Source organism: Podarcis cretensis, assembly GCF_951804945.1.
Source record: "Podarcis cretensis genome assembly, chromosome: 1".
Taxonomy (NCBI): domain Eukaryota; kingdom Metazoa; phylum Chordata; class Lepidosauria; order Squamata; family Lacertidae; genus Podarcis; species Podarcis cretensis.
The window spans coordinates 5,293,699-5,310,263 of record NC_137170.1 but is presented as its reverse complement, the minus strand read 5'-3'; the positions used below and the strand labels follow the sequence as shown (position 1 = coordinate 5,310,263).

The window sequence follows — 16,565 nt, the reverse complement described above, 5'->3', positions numbered from 1 at the left end:
CAAAAGGAGGGGTGGTTTATGGGGAAAATGTGCCATTCCTAATATGAGTTTTGCTTCTGAAATGACTCCGCTCTGTGATTTAAAAAGCACCAACACACACACATCCCGGCATCCCTCCCATTTGGTTCCATCAGCTCCCCTTTCCCTGCTGGAGTGGTATGATCCCAAGGTCAGGACCACATTCCAAAGGCAGGTAAAAATAAGCATTTGGAGAGGGGCAAACAATGATTCACTGTTGCAGACATGAGACAGTTTCCACAGGTCACAAGTACAGCAGTCAGGAAGTGTGTGTGTGTGTGTGCATGTGAGTGGGATGGGAAAGTCTTCTGACCCTGGAAAGTCTCAAAGAGACCAGCTCTGCAGCTCACTTCCATGATCTGTTGTTGTTGTTGTTTAGTCGTTTAGTCGTGTCCAACTCTTCGTGACCCCCTGGACCAGAGCACGCCAGGCACTTCTGTCTTCCACTGCCTCCTGCAGTTTGGTCAAACTCATGCTGGTTGTCTTTGTCCATGGAGTTTTCTTGGCAGGGATACTGGAGTGGCTTGCTGGTTCCTCCTCCAGGTAGATCACGTTTGGTCAAACTCTCCACTATGACCTGTTCATCTTGGGTGCCCTGCTCGGCATAGCTCATAGCTTCTCTGAGTTATTCAAGCCCCTTTGCCATGACAAGGCAGTGATCCATGAAGGGGCTTCCATGATCTGCTTGGAAGCAACTCCGCAAAATTGCGCTCCATAAGTGGACAGTCACACCTCGTGTTGCGTTTTCTTCATGATACATTTTTTCAAGTTGTGTCCCAAGGTGACCCGGAAGTCCTGGAAAGAGTTACTTTCGGGTTTTGCCACTCATGCATGCGCAGACACATAAAATGACATCACGCGCATGCACAGACATGGCAAATCGCAACCCGCACACACGCAGACACGGGTTATGTTCTGCTCATGTTGCGAACCGGACCCTGGAACGGACCCCGTTCGCAACCAGAGGTGCCACTGTATTTGGGAATAATTCCACATAGTTTTACTATAGCCCTCAATTCAGTTGCGTGCGTGCAAGCTGCAACTGCTGCACTCTTCCATGCAGCTATTTAAAAAATGTGATTCCCTGCATCCAAAGGAAGGATCCAAAAATGCTCCTACTAGAAATTAAGTGCTCATTCAAAAGTATTTATAAACCTCAATATTTTTTAAAGAAGCTGTAAGCGGGGTGCAACCTCAGAACAATGAGCAATAGCATTAAAACAAAAGGAGTTATTGCCAAACCGGTAAAACAGTATGATAAAAACATAAGAAGAAATAAAAATAGGAATTCGGGGAAAAGGAAAACAGGGTCTGGTTTTATGGGTTAGGGAAAGCCTGGGGAAGAAGGTATTGCTCGATTATTCCTCTGCATTCTTTCTGTCTGTCCTGCTCCTCCAAAGACGGGCTGCACTCTGCGGAGTTCCTAGAATTTGCCGTAATGCTGAAGCGATGCAGTAATTTCCAGGAATAATTAGGCTGCAAAATCTTGCCCGTTGCAGAACATGAGAAGAGCCTGTCTGCTAGATCATACCAGTGGCCCATCGAGTCCAGCCCCGTTCTCACAATGGCCAACCACACGACTGTGGGAAACTAGAAACCAGGATCTGAGCCCAAGAGCAATTTCTCTTCTCCTGAGGTTTCCAGAAAGCAGCATTCAGAAGCATTGCTGCCACCGCCTCTTCCTGCCACGCAGCTGCTCTGTTTTGAGTGGCACACCACAAATTTAAAGCAGGCATTTGGTCTCTGATTGGATCCCAGAATGTCCTATGCAACTTCCTTGGGCAGCCCTTGCCAAGAAGCACAACTTCCTGGGGTCTGTTGCTCCGCCCACCTCTGCCTCCGGCCCCGCCCATAACTGCCAGGTGGCCCTCGGAAGGTTGCAAAGAAGGGAGTGTGGCCTGTGGAACGCCCTCCCACCAGATGTCAAAGAGAAGAACAACTGCCAGATTTTTAGAAGACATCTGAAGGCAGCCCTGTTTAGGGAAGCTTTTGATGTTTAACAGACCACTGTATTTTAATACAGTGGTACCTCGGGTTTCATGCGCTTCAGGTTACATACACTTCAGGTTACACACTCAGCTAACCCAGAAATAGGCTTCAGGTTAAGAACTTTGCTTCAGGATAAGAGCAGCGGCAGCAGGAGGCCCCATTAGCTAAAGTGATGCTTCAGGTTAAGAACAGTTTCAGGTTAAGAACGGACCTCCGGAACGAATTAAGTACTTAACCCAAGGTACCACTGTACTTTGTTGGAAGCCGCCCAGAGTGGCTGGGGAAACCCAGCCAGATGGGCGGGGTATAAATAAATTATTATTATTATTATTATTATTATTATTATTATTATTATTATTATCTCGTTGGTTTATATAAAAGTGGAGCAGGCCTTGCCGTTTCTGTTTGCAGTCACTTCCCTAAGAAGACATGGCCTTTTGAGATACATTCTCCTGTGCAATGCAAACTCCTGAGCTGCTGCGTCAGTCTCAACAGGCTGTAAAAACACCAGGTTCGAGCTCCGCCTTGGGTGCCCACATACCCAGTCAGCAAATACACAGCAAATGTTTTCGGCACAGCCCCATTGCCTGCGCATTAGTCATGCTTTTGCAGACTGAGCCCAGGGCTCCAAGGAGTTGCTGGCAGCGGGTGGCAGAAAGTCTGAAAATGTCCTGGGGCATTTCCAAAAGCCGGCGCAGCTGGCATAGGAGCCCTGGCACTGTGAGAGATGTGGGGAATCGCTGGGGTGGCGATCCCAAAGGCACATGAGCCAGTTGGCTATTTGCAGAGCTTCATGTGCCCATTGAGACAGGGCCGGATTTAGGTTTGATGAAGCCCCAAGCTGCTGAAGGTAATGGGGCCCTTTATATGTCCAGCTGTCCTTTGTCGACAACAAATGGTCGCTGTTGAATATATTGTTGTTGTTTAGTCGTTTAGTCGTGTCCGACTCTTCGTGACCCATGGACCAGAGCATGCCAGGCACTCCTGTCTTCCACTGCCTCCCCCAGTTTGGTCAAACTCATGCTGGTAGCTTCGAGAACACTATCCAACCATCTTGTCCTCTGTCGTCCACTTCTCCTTGCGCCCTCCATCTTTCCCAACATCAAGGTCTTTTCCAGGGAGTCTTCTCTTCTCATGAGTTAGCCAAAGTCTTGGAGCCTCAGCTTCAGGATCTGTCCTTCCAGTGAGCATTCAGGGCTGATTTCCTTCAGAATGGATAGGTTTGATCTTCTTGCAGTCCATGGGACTCTCAAGAGTCTCCTCCAGCACCAGAATTCAAAAGCATCCATTCTTCGGCCATCAGCCTTCTTTAGGGTCCAGCTCTCACTTCCTTACATCACTACTGGGAAAACCATAGCTTTAACTGTACCGACCTTTGTTGGCAAGGTGATGTCTCTGCTTTTTAAGATGCTGTCTAGGTTTGTCATTGCTTTTCTCCCAAGAAGCAGGCGTCTTTTAATAGGTGAATATATGCTATGTGGTAATTTATGGACCTGATAGGTATCTAAAGCCATTTGCCCATGTTGCCATGCAACTAGTCCATGCAGAATGTAGGCACCCTATATATAGAAAGGAGCAAACCTGTGATATTTTAGGGAGCAGGTGAGCAGTCGGGGCCCATGACTTCCATCATAGGAACCTCCACAACACAAAACACGGTTGCTTTATGTAGGTTTTATTTTTATTTTTTTTATCTTATATTTTGGATACATACAACCATTTTTCCTTTAATTTTTTTTGGGGCCCCCAAGAGAGTGGGGCCCTAAGTTATAGGTTGTTTAAAAGGTAAAGGTAAAGGTACCCCTGCCCGTACGGGCCAGTCTTGACAGACTCTGGGGTTGTGCGCCCATCTCACTCAAGAGGCCAGGGGCCAGCGCTGTCCGGAGACACTTCCGGGTCACGTGGCCAGCGTGACATCGCTGCTCTGGCGAGCCAGAGCCAGAGCCAGAGCCGCACACAGAAACGCCGTTTACCTTCCCGCTGGTAAGCGGTCCCTATTTATCTACTTGCACCCGGAGGTGCTTTCGAACTGCTAGGTTGGCAGGCGCTGGGACCGAGCAGCGGGAGCGCACCCCGCCGCAGGGATTCGAACCGCCGACCTTTCGATCGGCAAGCCCTAGGCGCTGAGGCTTTAACCCACAGCGCCACCTGCGTCCCCATAGGTTGTTTAGCTTATGTGTAAATCCAGCACTGTGTTGAGATCAGAGGCTGAGGACTAGAGCCTTAAACGTGGTCGCTCCTTTTTTCTAGTTACCTTAGCCTGCAGACAAGAATCTTAAGCAACAATTAGGGGTGGGGAAGGGGAAATTCAGTCCATAAGAAGGGCCTGCTGGATCAGGCCAGGGGCCCACTCACTGGGACACAACAGAGGTTAAATCCTTCGAAGGATTGTTGTTAGCCGCCCTGAGCCCGGCTTCGGCTGGGGAGGGCGGGATATAAATAAAATTTATTATTATTATTATTATTAGAGGTGTAGGAAAATTATACATAGAAATCCGTACCAGAGAGGAATGGCAAGACAAGCTGTTGGAATACGCCGAAATGGCAAAACTGACTGGGAAGCTCAGGAACCAAGAAGACAAAAACTTCAATAAAGTATGGGGGGGATTATCATTTATATAGGAGACCTCTGTAAGCAGACGAAAACATTAGCAGGATTTTAATAACACTTGTAATGTAGCAAATAACATGGATAATATAGAGAGATTTTAAATATGGATTATGACACAATATGCAGTTGAAAATGTTGACAAAAGGACCCTTTTAGGGGACGATGGGAGGTCTCAAGATTTGGAGAAATCTCTAAATATGGATATCTATTTTGTATTGTTATAACGTTGCACTTGTAAAATAAATATAAAAAATATTTCAAAAGAAAAGAAAATTATGCATAGATGTTTGGGGAAACGTGGTTCACATTTAAGGGCGAGCTTTCTTAATTTGGCCTTTTCAAAACAATATGAGAACCGGAACTCTCCCATCCTATGAAATTTGCACTTTCCCGAATTTTGCAATGCGGTTTCCCACTCAAGTAATGTATATGAAAACTCATCTACTGGGGTGTGCAGTGTGAGAGTCTGTTGCTGATCAATTAACTGCTTAAAAGCAAGACGGTTCTTAAAAGGCTTTTAATCGATAGCCACACTTCTGTTCCCACTAACAACCTTTTTGTTTCCCCCCAAAACAGGTCCTTGGTGGCCTCTGAGGGAAGAGGGCAGAACAAGTGCAGGAGAGGAAGACTCTCGTGTGGGTGTCTAGACGTGGCAAAAGCTTCTTGCCTGCGACCCCCATGGTACATCTCGGCCTTCCGATTCATCCCTCTGCAACTGAATAAAAACACCAGCCGAGGGGACTCCTTGCAAAGCCAGTCAACAGGTAGAGGCTGCTGATGCGTGGAGGTTCGTTGCTAGTCTGGGGCGAGAAAGAAGAGCTAGTTTGTGAAGGAGGCTTTGCATGGACTTCATCCGATTTCTACGTATACAGGTAAAGCATTTTTTTTTTTTTTTTGCAAATATTTCCACCACCAATCCCTGCCCCCTCCCCCACAAAAAAAAAACACTGGGGGGGGGACACAGTTTTGCAAACAGATGCAGAAAATGTGGAGAGCTGAACTGAAGAATGGGAAAACGAGAAAACAACACAGGCAGATTTTGCAAACTTGATGTGGGGAAAGCGGAGAACTGAATTTAATAATGGGGGAACGAGCAGCCGCGAGAGAACGAGACCACAAATCGGGAGCTGGCCTCTGTAAAATAGGACACAAATCCACACACACACACACCCAGGCTGACCACAAGTGACAGATAAAGAGAGTTCAGAAGGAGGCCTCCGGATCTGATCCCAGTCACCCCCCACCCAAGAGGGTCATCATGAAGTCCTGTGTGTTTTGAAGTGAATGGATTTTTTACAGCGAGTTGTAGGGGCACAGCCACTCTAACACGCCCCCGCACACTGTGTTAAGCACCCTCAAGGGTTTAGCTAATGGAAGACGTGGAAGCGAGATAAATGCTCCCCTAAATCTCAGCGTGGGCTTTCTGACTCCCCGCCGGATGGCCCCTTGACTGTCAAGTGGATTTCGCTTGGCTGGGAGACAAAAGGGCAGTCCGAGAGGCACTCTGAGGATGCCTTGTCCATCAAAAATACCGTATTTTTCGCTCCTTAAGAATCACCTGACCATAAGACGCACCTAGTTTTTAGAGGGGGAAAGAAAGAAAGAAAAATTTCTGTGCAGAGCATGTAAGCGGCTCTTGCTTTCCTTGCTTTAAACCCTTCCGTTCCTCCTCCCACTTCGCTGAGAAGCCAGCAGAGCAAGAGCGATGGCTGTGCAGCGCCTCTTCTGGCTTCCCAGCAAAGCGGGATGAGGGACGAAAGGGAGCGCTGAGCAGAGCCTGGCTTTTCTGGGAGGTGTGGGTAGGGACAGAGGGCAGCCCCTCAGTCCCTCCTCTCTCCTCGGGGAAAAGCCCCCAAGAGCTGCGCACACGCTCCACACGGCTCTTTAAAGGGAGCACTGAGCAGAGCCTCCAGCCTGCATTCGCTCCATAAGACGCACACACATTTCCCCTTACTTTTTAGGAGGGAAAAAGTGCGTCTTATGGAGTGAAAAATACGGTAACCCTCTCCTGCCCAGCAGCGGAAGAAGCATCTTGGGCAACTGGGGCGGTGTGCCGAGGAGTCGGACGAACGGCCCATAGGGGTGGAATGGGGCATTTGGTGCCCTCAGGGAGGGATGGGGCGGGAGCGCCGTGGGGCCTCAGCCACCCTACAGCTTCAGGCCCCACGCCTGCCATTTTGTCACCCCCATCAGGGTGACACCCGGGGTACTCCCCTCCCGCACCCCCTTCCTTCGCTCCTGCTCCTGCCGGCGCCACTTTTGCTTGCTCTCCATCAGTCTTGACATCTTTGTGAACTGCAGATGTTTGCTCAAACAGAGCTCTTCGACGTGGCCTTTTACCCCCTTCCTGCCTCAGCCAAATGGCAGAAAGCCAAGCAAGAAATGCTCGCCCCAAGAGCTGAGGTGTTAACCGGCTTGGCAAGGGTTGGGGGCAGCCTGATTGGCACTGCCCCACGACAGGGCCTTTTTAGTGGTGGCTCCCCAGTTGCAGAATACCCTCCCTGGTGAGGTGCATCTGCCTCCCTCGTTACTGATACCCAGGAGAAATTTTAAAGCATTCCTCTTTAACCCAGGCATTTGATGGCCAAAAGACACTATTTCCGGAAACCCTACAATCAGTGGTCCATGCACGGTTTTTAAACTGTTTCTAGGTTATTATTTTTAAATGGGCACCCCACTGGCGAAGGCTGAAGTAGAGCTGGCCAAGACTGGATCTCCCCATGTTTCCTTTTGCACACCTACAAAATGCAGAAGGAGGCTGGATCTAGACACATCTAAGAAGCGTTTCAGTTTAAAGCGTTGTAAATTTAAACAGGGAAAACAGGTAGAGGAAAACCGGAATTCCCCGTCGCCATCTGGTGGCACAATGTTATATCGCATATACAACTCATATAAATCGCTTTTTCTTTACCAGTCTAGCTGAGTCCGGAATCTGAATGGCTTGAGCCAGGAGAGGGAGGGGCGAATTGGTCAGTTTGGGTTTCTCGTTTCTCCAGTTTTATGTTTGGACTTCCACATTTTCTCCATCAGTTTGCATTAAAAAAAAAATTCTTATGGAAATCCACCAGCATTTTAGTGGCAGTTTTTCCTAGTAAACAGATTTTTGTACGCAATCTTGCCTCATGTACGCATATTTGCAAAGCAATGTTTCCTAGTGTAGTGCATTTTGTGCATGTTATTTTCACCAATATATGCATTTTTCACGCGCACTTTAGCACAGTATATTTCTGTAAGCTGTATGTGGTTTTGTTGTTGTTGTTTAGTCATTTAGGCATGTCCGAGTCTTCGTGACCCCCTGGACCAGAGCACGCCAGGCACTCCTGTCTTCCACTGCCCCCCCCCCCCCCAGTTTGGTCAAACTCATGTTTGTAGCTTCGAGAACACTGTCCCACCATCTCGTCCTCTGTCGTCCCCTTCTCCTTGTGCCCTCCATCTTTCCCAACATCAGGGTCTTTTCCAGGGAGTCTTCTCTTCTCATGAGGTGGCCAAAGTCTTGGAGCCTCAGCTTCAGGGTAGTAGGAGATTGCAAAATTCAGAGAAGCGTGCATTCCAGAGTTTTGGTTTGTATATTGTTTCAGAAAGTGCAAACGAGGTAGATGCACCTTTGACTGTGAAGTGAAATGAATCTCTCCCTCATCCCCAGCCCAGAATTATAGCCAGCAGCTGTTTGTTCCTGCAGATGAACTTTTGTTCTCCATTTGCAGATTTAGCATAGCACAAACCCCAAAGGGTTGGTAGCGGCAGAGAAAGGCTGTATTTCAGGTGAATGACAGCTTCAGCTATCTTCGAGTTGCGAGACTCACCAACTCTGTCTACTGGCAGTCCTTGTTTCCCCTTGTGGTTTCCCATTGCATTGGGGGGGGGGGTATAAAAGAAGGAAAAGAAACAGATTTCATCCAATATCTCATAAATGGATGTTTCCTATTAATCCAGTCGATGATTGAGGCCTCAGCACTGCACTGTGCTCCATTTCAGCAACAGTATTCAGGTTGCAGTGCTGTGCAGAGTTACTTGGGAGCAAGTAATTTAGCTGTGATGTCTGCATTGCAGGCAGTTGAACGAGATAAGCCTTAGGGGTCCCTGCCGGTTCTGCAATTCTGTGGTTTTAGTCCCACTGAACTCCATGCAGCTTTCTGGGGTGGTCATTTCTGCACCAGCCAGAAAGATGACTGATGTACAATTCCGCCTGTGCTCATTTATGTGCTAAAGGTGCGCAGCCTGGGAGTCTGTTTGGACTCACAGCTGTCCATGGAGGTGCAAGTCAACTCTGTGTCCAGGGCGTCTGTCTACCAGCTCCATCTGGTACGCAGGCTGAGACCCACAGCCCACAGACTGTCTCGCCAGAGTGGTGCACGCTATGGTTATCTCCCGCTTGGACTACTGCCATGCACTCTATGTGGGGCTACCTTTGAAGGTGACCCGGAAACTACAACTAATCCAGAATGCGGCAGCCAGACTGGTGACTGGGAGTGGCTGCCAAGACCACATTACACCGGTCTTGAAAGACCTACACTGGCTCCCAGGATGTTTCCGAGCACAATTCAAAGTGTTGGTGCTGACCTTTAAAGCCTTAAATGGCCTCAGTCCTGTATACCTGAAGGAGCGTCTCCATCCCCATCGTTCTGCCCGGACACTGAGGTCCAGCGCCAAGGGCCTTCTGGCGGTTCCCTCACTGCGAGAGGCCAAGTTACAGGGAACCAGGCAGAGGGCCTTCTCGGTGGTGGCACCCGCCCTGTGGAACACCCTCCCACCAGATGTCAAAGAGAAAAACTACCAGACTTTTCGAAGACATCTGAAGGCAGCCCTGTTTAGGGAAGCTTTTAATGTTTGATGCATTACTGTATTTTAATATTTTGTTGGAAGCCGCCCAGAGCGGCTGGGGAAACCCAGCCAGATGGGCAGGGTATAAAAAATAATAATTATTATTATTATTATTGATGCAACTATAAAATAATTGCTAGAATTTACATACAAATGCAAAAAGCTCGCCGTAGCAGGGAGGTGAGCAGGTGAACTGTGTGCTTGGTATAGGATTGCCAGACCTCCAGGGTTTGCCTAGCTCTCTCCAGGTAGAAGAGGAAGAGAGACAGACAGACAGAGAGACATGTGTGTAACTGGCAAGCTTCAGGCAGGCAGGTGGCAGCAGCAAATTATAGCACAGTCTCTTGGGAAGGGCGGGGCGTCTGCCCTCTTTCGCTCCCTCCACCCGTCTTCCAATTAACCTCCATCTCCAGGGTTTGGCAGTGGAAGGGAATGCAGAGGATGAGTCTCCAGGGACTGACCCCAGGAGCCACCCCTGGGCATCAGGCTGGGTGTGATGGCCTGGGACTGGGCTCAGACTCGGAACCAGAGGGGTCTCAGTCTGCACCGGATCCTTTGCCTCAGGCATCACCTGAACCAAGTCTGGGGCCTGATCCTGAAGAGTCCCAGTCTGCACAGGTTCCCCTGCAACAAACACCAGCTGGGCCGAGTCAGGGGCCTGAGCCTGCCCTGGCTCCAGATGCGGGGATTACCTTGTTGCCTTCAGCTGGGCCATCACTTACAGCTGCTCCACTACCGGTTGGGTCAGGGGAGGCTGAGGCGGCCTCTGGGTCTAGTAACCCACCAACATCTCTCAAGCTGCAGAGACTGAGGTCTGAGAGAAGGAGAGACCTGAGTACTCGCAGGAGGAGTGCTCGCCTTCAGGCGAAACAGGGAGATGAGTAGCCGGGGGATCAGGACCGTTACCCCGACAAAGATAAAAGGCTGTCGGACCCCACCCCAGGTTGCGGGAGCAACGTTGCTGTTTGCCAGAACCTGCCTGAGATCCTGTACCTGTCCTTGCCTGGTTTCCTGCCTCGTGTCCTGCCTTGGCCTTGTTGGACTGACTCCCAGCGGAACCTCTGGATTCTGGACCAGACCTGGACCGCAGTTCTCGGATCACCCCCTGGCCCCAGCACACTGTGGCCCTGAAATCCCAGGATTTGGGAAGCTCCTGACCTGGCAATGCTGGCCTTTTCTCCAGCTTCTGCTCAGTTGATGGGCAACGCCAAAGGCCTCTTGCAGGACTCAGTGTGCTTTGTCTTTGAACGGGACTTTGACCAGACAGCCCTTCAAACAGAGAACAGTCCTCCTCAGTGTAGCGCCCATGGCCACTATATATATTCTTAAGGATGCGGGTGGCGCTGTGGGTTAAACCACAGAGCCTAGGACTTGCCGATCAGAAGGTCGGTGGTTCAAATCCCCGTGACGGGGTGAGCTCCCGTTGCTCAGTCCCTGCTCCTGCCAACCTAGCAGTTCGAAAACACATCAAAGTGCCAGTAGATAAATAGGTACCGCTACAGCGGGAAGGTAAACGGCGTTTCCGTGCGCTGCTCTGGTTCGCCAGAAGCGGCTTAGTCCTGCTGGCCACATGACCTGGAAGCTGTACGCCGGCTCCCTCAGCCAATAAAGCGAGATGAGCGCCGCAACCCCAGAGTCGGCCACGACTGGACCTAATGCTCAGGAGTCCCTTTACCTTTATATATCTTCTTAGTTAAAAGAAATGCTGAACCCTTCAGCCTGTGGAGTCATGCTTTGGAGAAGGAGAAAGCTCCTGCAGTGAGTGCCTGAAGCTTGCATATATATAACAGAGCAGTTCCCTGGATTAGAGCCCAGGATTCTTTTCTCCCCCCGCCCCTTTCTAATTTTAAACTAAACCTTCCTTCCTGTAAACACACCACTTCTTGTCTCGCTCTCGCTTTTCCTCCTGCCTCCTGTGTTTGAGAACTGCTGGTATATTCCAGTCTTGGCGAACCTGGTCCCTTCCAGCTGTTCTAGGACTATGACTCCCATCAGCCCCGTCCATGGCCTGTTGCTGGCTGGGGGCTGATGGGAGTTGTAGTCCATTGGGAGACAGCGTGGTACAGTGGTACCTCTGGTTACGTACTTAATTCATTCCGGAGGTCCGTTCTTAACCTGAAACTGTTCTTAACCTGAAGCACCATTTTAGCTAATGGAGCCTCCCGCTGCCACTGCACGATTTCTGTTCTCATCCTGAAGCAAAGTTCTTAACCTGAGGTACTATTTCTGGGTTAGTGGAGTATGTAACCTGAAGCGTATGTAACCCGAGGTACCACTGTATGGCACATGGGTGGCAACCTAAGGCCCGTGGGCCAGATGCAGCCCAATCGCCTTCTAAATCCGGCCCATGGACGGTCCGGGAATCAGCATGTTTTTACAGGAGTAGAATGAGTGCTTTTATTCAAAATGCATCTCTGGGTTATTTGTGGGGCACAGGAATTCGTTCATTCTTTTTCTTTTCAAAATACAGCGGTACCTCGGGTTAAGTACTTAATTCGTTCCGGAGGTCCGTACTTAACCTGAAACTGTTCCTAACCTGAAGCGCCACTTTAGCGAATGGGGCCTCCCGCTGCTGCTGCTGCACTGCCGGAGCATGATTTCTGTTCTCATCCTGAAGCAAAGTTCTTAACCTGAAGCACTATTTCTGGGTTAGCGGAGTCTGTAACCTGAAGCGTATGTAACCTGAAGCGTCTGTAACCCAAGGTACCACTGTATAGTCCAGCCCCCCCCACAAGGTCTGAGGGACAGTGGACCGGCCCCCTGCTGAAAAAGTTTGATGACCCCTGGTATAGCACTTACGAGTGTAGGACTAAGACCTGGCAGACCAGGGTTCGAATCCCGACTGAAGCGCACCGAGTGATCTTGGGCCAATCACTCTCTCTTGGCCTGACCTGCTTCACAGGGTTGGTGTGGGGATTAAATGAGGAAAGAGAGAACCATAAAACCGCTTTGAGCTTCTTGGAGACATTGGTGGGATATAAATGCAATAATAAATAAAAATAACCCCCTAAAGGAGGGGTCAGCAAACCTTTTCAGCAGGGGGCCAGTCCACCAGAGCTTGTGGGGGACTGGACTATATATTTTTTGGGGGGGGAATGAATGAATTCCTATGCCCCACAAATAACCCAGAGATGCATTTTAAATACAGTGGTACCTCGCAAGAGGAAATTAATTCGTTCTGCGAGTTTTTTCGTCTTGCGATTTTTTTCGTCTTGCGAAGCATGGATTTTGGAAAAGCTTCAAAAATCACCAAAGTCTTCAAAAACCTCGAAAAAGGCTACCACACCACGTGCTATGAGTTGCTCCTCGAAGTCAAGTCGCAACTGCACCCCCTGAATGCACGGTTTTAAGAGAAAGGAAACAAACTTGCAAGATGTTTTCGTCTTGCGAAGCAAGCCCATAGGGAAATCCGTCTTGCAAAGCATCTCAAAAAACGAAAAACTCTTTCGTCTTGCGAGTTTTTCGTCTTACGAGGCATTCGTCTTGCGAGGTACCACTGTAAAAGGACACATTCTATTCATGTAAAAACACGCTGATTCCTGGACCGTCCACAGGCCAGATTTAGGTGATTGGGCCGGATCCGGCCCCTGGGCCTTAGTTTGCCTACCCATGCCCTACAGGGTATTACAACCTGGCTCCCTCCAGATGTTTCAACTACAACTCCCACCTGCCCAAACCAGCACAGCTAATGGGCAGAAGCGATGGGATTTTCTGCTTTGATCCTTGAATGAGGCCCTTTTGAATGAGCTCCCATTGGAGATCTGGAGAGGGCCAGCAATGGGGTGCTTTTGAAGACAGTTAAAAGATTTCTTGACTGCTTGATCCCTGAGTTTTCGTTTGCCGGATCCGGTTGGTGTCATTGTCCAAATTATGCACGATCTGCTCTGATTTTCTGGTTTTAACAGGTTTTTAAAAAACGTCTCTTGCAAACCACTGTAAGATTGATAAAAGTGGTAGATACGTTTTAATAAACAAACAAACGAATCAATTAACGGGTCAGACTGATCACTTCGGAAGTGGCTGGTGATTTCAAAAAGGGTTGCTAAATAAAAAGGCAGGCAGGCAAACATGCTCGCTTTATTTGTTTGTCTGAGTTAACCCTTGGAATACTGGGCTTGCAAGCGTTGTACACAGGTTAACACATTAGGAGGGTTTTTTAATCACTTGTAATTTTGTTATGAATGGATAATAAGTAATTTAAGTGAGGTTCCAACTGAACAATGGACATGCAGTATATTGTTAAGTAATGGAACCAAGGAAGGGACTAGAACAGCGGTTCTCAATCTGTGGGTCCCCAGATGTTGTTGGACTACAACTCCCATCATCCCTGACCACTGGTCATGCTGGCTAGGAATGATGGGAGTTGTAGTCCAACAACATCTGGGGACCCACAGGTTGAGAAACACTGGACTAGAGGGAAGTCAGTTTGTTTTGCTATGTTTTGTTTGTGTATTGTTTTTGTACTGTTGTTTTTATTTTTAGTTATTTTTGGAAAATCAATAAATTGTTATATTAAAAAAAGGGAATACAGTGGTACCTCGGGTTACATACGCTTCAGGTTACAGACTCCACTAACCCAGAAATAGTGCTTCAGGTTAAGAACTTTGCTTCAGGATGAGAACAGAAATCGCACGGCAGCAGCAGGAGGCCCCATTAGCTAAAGTGGCGCTTCAGGTTAAGAACAGTTTCAGGTTAAGAACGGACCTCCGGAATGAATTAAGTACTTAACCCGAGGTACCAATTTAACAGCAGCAGCAGCAGCAACAAAAGCAATAGATCTCGATCAACCGACTCTTGTTTCTTCCACCGATCGGCAGCTCCGCTTCCCCCTGCGCCCACCCCCCCCCCCCACGGCAACAGGAGGGGGAACCAGGGTGCCTCTGAGCGCGTGCATAGAATCATAGAATCATAGAGTTGGAAGAGACCACAAGGGCCATCGAGTCCAACCCCCTGCCAAGCAGGAAACACCATCAGAGCACTCCTGACATATGGTTGTCAAGCCTCTGCTTAAAGACCTCCAAAGAAGGAGACTCCACCACACTCCTTGGCAGCAAATTCCACTGTCAAACAGCTCTTACTGTCAGGAAGTTCTTCCTAATGTTTAGGTGGAATCTTCTTTCTTGTAGTTTGGAACCATTGCTCCGTGTCCGCTTCTCTGGAGCAGCAGAAAACAACCTTTCTCCCTCCTCTATGTGACATCCTTTTATATATTTGAACATGGCTATCATATCACCCCTTAACCTCCTCTTCTCCAGGCTAAACATGCCCAGCTCCCTTAGCCGTTCCTCAGAAGGCATCGTTTCCAGGCCTTTGACCATTTTGGTTGCCCTCCTCTGGACACGTTCCAGTTTGTCAGTGTCCTTCTTGAACTGTGGTGCCCAGAACTGGACTCAGTACTCCAGGTGAGGTCTGACCAGAGCAGAATACAGTGGCACTATTACTTCCCTTGATCTAGATGCTATACTCCTATACTCCTCTCATGGACTGCAAATATTAATATGGTTGTGAGGAAGGTGCAGGGGAGGTTGTATTTCCTGAGAATGCTCAGAGGATTGAATCTATCTCAGCACCTACTTCTGTCCTATTATCATAGTACCATTGAGAGTGTCTTAACCCATAGTATATTATCGTGGTATGGGAGCAGCTCTGGAATGGATAAAAAAGCCTTACAGAGAATAATTAAAATTGCCCAGAATGTTATTGGGCTCCAACTACCAACCCTGGATGAGATCTTCACGTCTCGCAGCTTGAAGAAGTCACACAATATCCTGAGAGATCCCACCCATCCTGCTCACAACCTCTTTGAACTGTTGCCTTCGGGCAGAAGATATAGGACAATGAAAACACGAACCACACGCCTTCTGAATAGTTTCTATCCAAGAGCTCTGATTGCACTAAACAATGATCTCAGGGCCAGTTGTAAGAAATAGCAAGCAGTGAGTAGTAAGGAATGAGATAGGTTTTAGGTTATGCTATGCTTCTAATAGGTTGTGTTATATTCTGGATTATGTATGTTTTAATAGATTATGTCTGAATAGGGTGAGAGTGTTGGAGATACGTGCAAATGTGTATGTGAATCCGGTCTTGGGTGTTTGATTTTCGTTGTTGTGTATTTGTTGTTGTTGTTGTTTAGTCGTTTAGTCGTGTCCGACTCTTCGTGACCCCATGGACCAGAGAACGCCAGGCACTCCTGTCCTCCACTGCCCCCCGCAGCTTGGTCAGACTCATGCTGGTAACCTCGAAAACACTATCCAACCATCTCGTCCTCTGTCGCCCCCTTCTCCTTGTGCCCTCCATCTTTCCCAACATCAGGGTCTTCTCCAGGGAGTCTTCTCTTCTCATGAGGTGGCCAAAGTACTGGAGCCTCAGCTTCACAATCTGTCCTTCCAGTGAGCACTCAGGGCTGATTTCCTTCAGAATGGAGAGGTTTGATCTTCTTGCAGTCCATGGGACTCTCAAGAGTCTCCTCCAGCACCAGAATTCAAAAGCATCAATTCTTCGGCGATCAGCCTTCTTTATGGTCCAGCTCTCACTTCCATGCATCACTACTGGGAAAACCATAGCTTTAACTATACGGACCTTTGTTGGCAAGGTGATGTCTCTATGAACCTCTGCTTAAAGACCTCCAAAGAAGGAGACTCCACCACACTCCTTGGCAGCAAATTCCACTGTCAAACAGCTCTTACTGTCAGGAAGTTCTTCCTAATGTTTAGGTGGAATCTTTTTTCTTGTAGTTTGGAACCATTGCTCCGTGTCCGCTTCTCTGGAGCAGCAGAAAACAACCTTTCTCCCTCCTCTATGTGACATCCTTTTATATATTTGAACATGGCTATCATATCACCCCTTAACCTCCTCTTCTCCAGGCTAAACATGCCCAGCTCCCTTAGCCGTTCCTCATAAGGCATCGTTTCCAGGCCTTTGACCATTTTGGTTGCCCTCCTCTGGACACGTTCCAGTTTGTCAGTGTCCTTCTTGAACTGGACACAGTACTCCAGGTGAGGTCTGACCAGAGCAGAATAAAGGTAAAGGTAAAGGTACCCCTGCCCGTACAGGCCAGTCTTGACAGACTCTGGGGTTGTGCGCCCATCTCACTTAAGAGGCCAGGGGCCAGCGCTGTCCGGAGACA

General features: G+C 48.6%; 1 protein-coding gene across 3 annotated transcripts in view; it reads left to right on the top strand.

Annotated features, from left to right (window-relative positions):
- FRMD6 (FERM domain containing 6) overlaps positions 1–16,565 on the top strand; it is a 157,887-nt gene that overhangs the window by 49,283 nt on the left and 92,039 nt on the right. Inside the window, exon 2 of one of the 3 annotated variants that reach the window (XM_079995511.1) lies at positions 5,195–5,382. The gene's annotated coding sequence lies outside the window, so the exon portion shown is untranslated. Of the gene's footprint in view, positions 1–5,194; positions 5,491–16,565 lie in introns of all 3 variants that reach the window. The other 2 variants (XM_079995509.1, XM_079995510.1) reach the window with 2 other exon arrangements.